This window comes from Carcharhinus amblyrhynchos, chromosome 35 (assembly GCF_965287045.1).
Source record: "Carcharhinus amblyrhynchos chromosome 35, sCarAmb.v2.hapA, whole genome shotgun sequence".
NCBI lineage: Eukaryota > Metazoa > Chordata > Chondrichthyes > Carcharhiniformes > Carcharhinidae > Carcharhinus > Carcharhinus amblyrhynchos.
Window position 1 is genome coordinate 14,609,174 of NC_137358.1, and position 8,655 is coordinate 14,617,828.

At 50.3% G+C, this 8,655-nt stretch overlaps 1 long non-coding RNA gene across 1 annotated transcript; it reads left to right on the top strand.

Annotated features, from left to right (window-relative positions):
* Positions 1-3,731: 3,731 nt before the first annotated feature.
* Positions 3,732-6,736, top strand: LOC145361707 (uncharacterized). The gene is made up of 3 exons (XR_013889852.1): positions 3,732-3,834; positions 4,911-4,985; positions 6,661-6,736. It is a non-coding gene; the product is annotated as an uncharacterized LOC145361707 (long non-coding RNA).
* Positions 6,737-8,655: the final 1,919 nt, after the last annotated feature.

Below are 8,655 nucleotides of genomic sequence, written 5' to 3' on the forward strand. Positions count from 1 at the left end.
ATATTCCCACTGTTACCCCCCTCCACCCACTGTTACCCCCCCTCCACCCACTGTTACCCCCCCTCCACCCACTGTTACCCCCTCCACCCACTGTTACCCCCCTCCACCCACTGTTACCCCCCCTCCACCCACTGTTACCCCCCTCCACCCACTGTTACCCCCCCTCCACCCACTGTTACCCCCCTCCACCCACTGTTACCCCCCCTCCACCCACTGTTACCCCCCTCCACCCACTGTTACCCCCCCTCCACCCACTGTTACCCCCCCTCCCCCACTGTTACCCCCCCTCCACCCACTGTTACCCCCCCTCCACCCACTGTTACCCCCCCTCCACCCACTGTTACCCCCCCTCCACCCACTGTTACCCCCCCTCCACCCACTGTTACCCCCCCTCCACCCACTGTTACCCCCCTCCACCCACTGTTACCCCCCCTCCACCCACTGTTACCCCCCTCCACCCACTGTTACCCCCCCTCCACCCACTGTTACCCCCCCTCCACCCACTGTTACCCCCCCCTCCACCCACTGTTACCCCCCCCTCCACCCACTGTTACCCCCCCTCCACCCACTGTTAGCCCCCCCTCCACCCACTGTTACCCTCCTCCTCCCACTGTTACCCCCCTCCACCCACTGTTACCCCCTCCGCCCACTGTTACCCCCTCCCCCACTGTCACCCCCCCCACCCACTGTTACCCCCCTCCACCCACTGTTACCCCCTCCGCCCACTGTTACCCCCTCCCCCACTGTTACCCCCCTCCACCCACTGTTACCCCCCCCTCCACCCACTGTTACCCCCCCTCCACCCACTGTTACCCCCCCTCCACCCACTGTTACCCCCCTCCACCCACTGTTACCCCCCCTCCACCCACTGTTACCCCCCTCCACCCACTGTTACCCCCCCTCCACCCACTGTTACCCCCCCTCCCCCACTGTTACCCCCCCTCCACCCACTGTTACCCCCCCTCCACCCACTGTTACCCCCCCTCCACCCACTGTTACCCCCCTCCACCCACTGTTACCCCCCCTCCACCCACTGTTACCCCCCTCCACCCACTGTTACCCCCCTCCACCCACTGTTACCCCCCCTCCACCCACTGTTACCCCCCCTCCACCCACTGTTACCCCCCTCCACCCACTGTTACCCCCCCTCCACCCACTGTTACCCCCCTCCACCCACTGTTACCCCCCCTCCACCCACTGTTACCCCCCCTCCACCCACTGTTACCCCCCCCTCCACCCACTGTTACCCCCCCTCCACCCACTGTTACCCCCCCTCCACCCACTGTTAGCCCCCCCTCCACCCACTGTTACCCTCCTCCTCCCACTGTTACCCCCCTCCACCCACTGTTACCCCCTCCGCCCACTCTTACCCCCTCCCCCACTGTCACCCCCCCCACCCACTGTTACCCCCCTCCACCCACTGTTACCCCCTCCGCCCACTGTTACCCCCTCCCCCACTGTCACCCCCCCACCCACTGTTACCCCCCTCCACCCACTGTTACCCCCCTCCACCCACTGTTACCCCCTCTCCCCCATTGTTACCTCCTCCCCACTGTTGCCCCCCACCCCACTGTTAAAGCTCCCTCTCTTATACTCCCCCATTGTTGCCCCCCGCACTGTTAAACCCCCCTCCCTTATACCTCCCATTGTTTTTACCCCCCCCCGTTACACCCCTTCACTGTTATACCCCCTCTGTTACAAACCATTTCAAGCCCCTTGTCTTATCCCTCACTCCATGTTATAGTCTGTTATGTAGAACAGAACAAACTGCCTCCAAACACAGAGACAGAGCTCCCCCCGCAGTTTAAATCTTCCCCAACAGCACTCGCGAGCCCTCCCCATGGACACTGGTGCACCATTCCTCAAGCCACTAATTCATCGTAACCATCCTGATATTCCTAGTCTGACTAGCGCATGGCACCGGGAGCAATCCTGAGGTTATTATCTTTGAGCTCCTACTTTTTGGTTTAGTTCCTCGAACCCTGCAGTGGCAGAAGGAGGCCATTTGGCCCATCTAATCTGCATCGAGCGCAATCCCAACCCTCGGCCCTATCCCATGCATTTATCCTCGCCAGCCCCCCCCGACATTAAGGGGCAATTCAGCACGGCCAATCCACCTAACCCGCAAGCGTTTGGACTGTGCAAGGAAACCGGAGCACCCCAAGGAAACCCACGCAGACATGGGGAGAATGTGCAAACTCCACGCAGACAAGCTGGGAATCGAATCTGGGTCCACGGCGCTGTGAGGCAGCAGTGCCAACCACTGTGCCACCGTGCTGTCTAAATTCAACTTATCCTGTTTTTTAATCTCTATCGTTGATGCCTATAATGCGCCACGATAGCTGGCTGTTCACCCTCCGTCTCTCCAAAATGCCATCCCGAGACATCCTTGACCCTTGCACCAGGGAGGCAACATTACCATCCGGACCAAACAGGAGAGAGCCTTGACTCCCGTTTGCGTCCGCAGAATATTCCCCTTACAATTGAGTCCCCTATCATTATAGCTACTCTTTTCCCTGAGCTCCCCCTCCGCAGTACAGCCAGCCACAGTGACAGGAACCTGGCCGTTACCACCTTCCCCTGATGAGCCATCTCCCCCCAACAGTATCCAAAACAATATATCGGTTTTGGAGGGCGATGATCACAGGGGAACCCGGGACTGCCTGCCTACTCTTCCTCTGTCTGGTGGTCACCCATTCCCTACCTCCCTCAGTAATCTTTAATCCATGACTCCCTCGGCATCGTGGATGCTCTAAAGTGAGTCCATCTGCAACTCCAGGGCTGTCAAGCGGTCTATCACATGTCTTGCCAGTGGGGGAGGAGCTCGGGACACCGGAACGGTCCCTTATTTCCCACATCGCACAGGACGAGCATGACACGGGTCTGGGATCACCTGCCATGACTTAACCTTTAAGTTAACTTAACAACAACAATTACAATGCCAAGAGAAAAAAGGACAAACAAAAGAACAAACACAAGAACAAAAAGAGCCTGGGAAACAGGCCCTTCGGCCCAACGAGCCCGCACCGCCATTTTAACATTACCAGTCCCCCTCCACCCATGACCCTTATCTATTGTTTATGGAGAAAAATGAAATGGAAAATTACTTGCTAGTTACCAGCCAATCACTTACCTGCTGGCTGTGATGGTAGGGTTCGATTTCTTTCGATCTCTCACTAGCCCTCGAGTCTCCCTCACACCTCTCCACTCCTGTAAGTGAGCACCTTTTTCCCTTCAGCTCCCGGTACCCTCACTCTGGCTGAAATCTCACTCCGTTCTCCCCCTCCACCACCCAACACGCTTCAGTTTTGACATCCCTCCAAAAGTGGACGGCACAGTGGTTAGCACTGCTGCCTCACAGCTCCAGGGACCCGGGTTCGATTCCCAGCTTGGATCACTGCCTGTGTGGAGTTTGTACATTCTCCCCGTGTCTGCGTGGGTTTCCTCCGGGTGCTCCTGTTTCCTCTCTCAGTCCAAAAGACTGCTGGTGCATTGGTCCTGCTAAATTCTCCCTCATTGTTACCCTCATTAGGCGCCAGAGTGTGGCGACTAGGGGATTTTCACAGTAACTTCATTGCAGTGTTAATGTAAGCCTACTTGTGACACTGATAAATAAAAGTTTTAAGAAGTGTAACATCCAGGCCCATAACCTTGACTCTCACAGTAACACCCAATCTGAAACCTCCTGGGTTGGCAACTCTGATGTGTTTTCCAGATCCAGACACTGTTAATATCAAAGCTTCCTCATCGCTTCAATACGCCTTGGTCGCTCTCTGCCTGATCCTGGCACTGTACAGCGGGTCCGCCACCACTGTTATCCTCATCAAACGCAAGGTCAGTGAGTGGCAAACACCATTAATCACCCACAGGGACCTGGGCAGAGAGAATTAGAGACACTGGGATTATCCCAGCATTAGAGAGAATTAGAGACACTGGGATTATCCCAGTAGCAGAGAGATTGGGATAATCCCAGCATTAGAGAGATTGGGAGGCTGGGATTATCCTAGTATTAGAGAGATTGGGAGGCTGGGATTATCCCAGTATTATAAAGATTGGGAGGCTGGGATTATCCCAGTATTAGAGAGATTGGGAGGCTGGGATTATCCCAGTATTATGAAGATTGGGAGACTGGGATTATCCCAGTATTAGAGAGATTGGGAGGCTGGGATTATCCCAGTATTATAAAGATTGGGAGGCTGGGATTATCCCAGTATTATAAAGATTGGGAAGCTGGGATTATCCCAGTATTATAAAGATTGGGAGACTGGGATTATCCCAGTATTATAAAGATTGGGAGACTGGGATTATCCCAGCATTTAGAGAGACTGGGAGACTGGGATTATCCCAGCATTCAGAGAGTCTGGGAGACTGGGATTATTCCAGCATGTAGAGAGACTGGGATTACCCCAATACTAGAGACAATGGGAGACTGGGATTATCCCAGTTTTAGAGAGATTGGAAGACTGGGATTATTCCAGTATTTAGGGAGACTGGGATTATCCCAGTTTTAGAGAGATTGGAAGACTGGGATTATTCCAGTATTTAGGGAGACTGGGATTATCCCAGTTTTAGAGAGATTGGGAGACTGGGATTGTGCCAGTATTTAGAGAAACTGGGAGACTGGGATTATCCCAGGATTCCAGAAGGAGACAGTGTCCATGAGGTTTAAAGCTTTGGGAGATTTGGTGCGATAATGGGGATTTTTGAAAGTGGGGCTGGAGTTTTGAATTTGCCGTGACAATCAGGGCCTGAGTCTGTGGATTTCCATTGAATGTGTGATTGTTGCTGAGGGGATCTGGTCAGTGGGGACCGAGAATCACAAACCATAAAACAAAGACACAACACAGTGGAAGTGTTGTGTGAGCAAACCTCGCCACAGACACAAACTCCTTTTACTCTCTCCATTTCAGGTTTGTAATTCGTGTATGATTTGGCAGAAAAAATCTGCTCCTGCTGACACGCCACAGCGATCTCCCACCCAGGAGGTAAGCACAGTCAGAGTGCAATCTAAACCAGCACTGGTACTCCTGGTACTGTAAGAAGTCTCACAACACCAGGTTAAAGTCCAACAGGTTTATTTGGTAACAAACACCACGAGCTTTCGGAGAGCTGCTCCTTACCTGATGAAAGAGCAGTGCTCTGAAAGTGTTTGTTACCAAATAAATCTGTTGGACTTTAACCTGGTGCTGTGAGACTTCTTATTGTGTTTGCCCCAGTCCAACACCAGCATCTCCATATCATGACTCCAGGCAATGGACAGTGCCGGGAACACTTGCACACATATATACATACACATATACACATTTTATATATATACATACACATATACACACATATATACATACACATGTACACATTTTATATATATATACATACACATTTACGCACATTATATATATACATAGACACACATTATATATACATACAAATATACACACATTATATATATATACAAGTATACACATACACATACACACACATATATACATGCACATGTACACATTTTATATATATACAGACACATATACACACATTATATATATACATACAAATATACACACTTTATATATATACATACACATATACACACATTATATATACATACAAATATACACACATTATATATATACATACAAATATACACACATTATATATACATACAAATATACACACATTATATATATACAAATATACACATTTTATATATATATACACACATTATATATATACATACACATATACACACATATATGCCTGCACACATATGCACACACACACACATACATATATATAAAACACTTGTACATATATATATATATATATATAAACACATATATACACACACATATACAGTTTGTCATCAATATTCCCCAGGGGAAAGGTTACTATTTTTTGATTTGATTTATTATTGTCACATGTTTTAATATCCAGTGAAAAGTATTGTTTCTTGCACACTATACAGACAAAGCATACCGTTCATAGAGAAGGAAAGGAGACAGTGCAGAATGTAGTGTTACAGTCATAGCTAGGGTGTAGAGAAAGATCAACTTAATGCGAGGTAGGTCCATTCAAAAGTCTGATGGCAGCAGGGAAGAAGCTGTTCTTGAAGCTGTTGTTGGTGCGTGACCTCAGACTTTCGTATCTTTTTCCCGACGGAAGAAGGTGGAAGAGAGAATGTCCGGGGGTGTGTGGGGTCCTTAATTATGCTGGCTGCTTTGCCGAGGCAGCAGGAAGTGTAGACAGGGTCAATGGACGGGAGGCTGGTTTCTGTGATGGATTGGGCTACATTCACAATACTTGGTAGTTCCTGCGGTCTTGGGCAGAGCAGGAGCCCATACCAAGCTGTGATACAACCAGAAAGAATGCTCTCTATGGTGCATCTGTAAAAGTTGGTGAGAGTCGTAGCGGACATGCCAAATTTCCTTAGTCCTCTGAGAAAGTAGAGGCATTGGTGGGGCTTTCTTAACTATAGTGTCAGCATGGGGGGAACCAGGACAGGTTGTTGGTGACCTGAACACCTAAAAACTTGAAGCCCTTGACCATTTCCACTTAATCCAATATTAAGGTTTATTTGTCCTGTTCAGCTCCGAGATTACAAGTATCGGTATAAAAGGTTTTGTTCCCAAATATTCCTGACATTGGTTTTTCCTGGTTTTGCAGGTGCCACCAAGATGGGAACCTCAGCGAGAGGACAAACCTCAGAGTGCTGAGCCAGCTAACTCTGAGAATACCTACATGGTAAGTACATCACTCGACAAATTGCTACATAACAGAAACACCCCCCGTCAGTGTTCATGTGTCTGCTGTGGCTGCATTGCTGAGTGTGCAGAGTAATGCAGTCTGAGTGTGTTACAGAAGGCAAGGAGTGTGTTAGAACCATAGGAACCCTACAGTGCAGAAGGAGGCCATTTGGCCCATCGACTGTGCACTGACTCTCCGAAACAGCTTCCCACCCAGGCCATCTACCCCGCCCTATCCCTGAAACTTCATCCATCTACATTGGCTAATCCTCCTGCTCATCTTTGGACACTAAGGGGCAACTTAGCATGGCCAATCCACCTAACCCGCACATCTTTGGACACTAAGGGGCAATTTAGCATGGCCAATCCACCTAACCTACACATCTTTGGACACTAAGGGGCAACTTAGCATGGCCAATCCACCTAACCTACACATCTTTGGACACTATGGGGCAATTTAGCATGGCCAATCCATCTAACCTACACATCTTTGGACACTAAGGGGTGATTTAGCATGGCCAAGCCACCGAATCTGCACATCTTTGGACACTATGGGGCAATTTAGCATGGCCAATCCACCTAACCTACACATATTTGGACACTAAGGGGCAATTTAGCATGGCCAATCCACCTAACCCGCACATCTTTGGACTCTAAGGGGCAATTTAGCATGGCCAATCCACCTAACCCGCACATCTTTGGACTCTAAGGGGCAATTTAGCATGGCCAATCCCCCTAACCTACACATATTTGGACACTAAGGGACAATTTAGCACGGCCAATCCACCTAACCTGCACATCTTTGGACACTAAGGGCATTTTAACATGGCCAATCCACCTAACCCACACATATTTGGATGCTAAGGGGCAATTTAGCATGGCCAATCCACGTAATATGCACATCTTTGAGGTGTGGGAGGAAACCGGAGTACCCAACTGAAAACACACAGACACGGGGAGAACGTGCAGACTCCACACAGACAGTGACCCAAAGCTGGAATTGAACCCAGATCCCTGGTGCTATAAAGCAGCAGTGCTAACCACTGTGTTGCCGTGCTGCCCTTATATGGGGCACAACAGTTATAGATCCATTACAACACAGGAGGAGGCCAGTTGTCCCACCTAGGGTCCCTGCAGAGAAACCCAGTCAGTCCTATCATCCCTTGTTCTATCTCTACAACCCTGCAAGTTAATTTCGACATGCTCCAATCCAATTCCCTCCTGAACTGTCACACAGTGCACTCTCGTAGGTAGTGAGTCCCAGGGCAGCATGGCGGCACAGTGGTTAGCACCGCTGCCTCACAGCGCCAGGGTCCTGGGTTCGATTCCCGGCTCGGGTCACTGTCTGTGTGGAGTTTGCATGTCCTCCCCGTGTCTGCATGGGTTTCCTCCGGGTGCTCCAGTTTCATAGAACCCTACAGTGCAGAGAGAGGCCCTTCAGCCCATCGAGTCTGCACTGAACACAATCCCACCCAGGCCCTACCCCCACATATTATACCCACTAATCCCTCTAACATACGCATCCCTGGACACTAAGGGGCAATTTCTTAGCATGGCCAATCAACCTAACCCGCACAACTTTGGACTGTGGGAGGAAACCCACACAGACACGAGGAGAATGTGCAAACTCCACACAGACAGAGACCCGAGCCGGGAATCGAACCCAGGACCCTGGAGCTGTGAAGCAGCAGTGCTAACCACTGTGCTACCGTGCCGCCTATGCTATTATGCCACGACCGTTTCCTCCCACAGTCTGAAAGACGTGCTGGTTAGGGTGCATTGGCCATGCCAAATTCTCCCTCCGGATGCTCCTGTTTCCTCTCTCAGTCCAAAAGACTGCTGGTGCATTGGTCCTGCTAAATTCTCCCTCATTGTTACCCTCATTAAGCGCCAGACTGTGGCGACTAGGGGATTT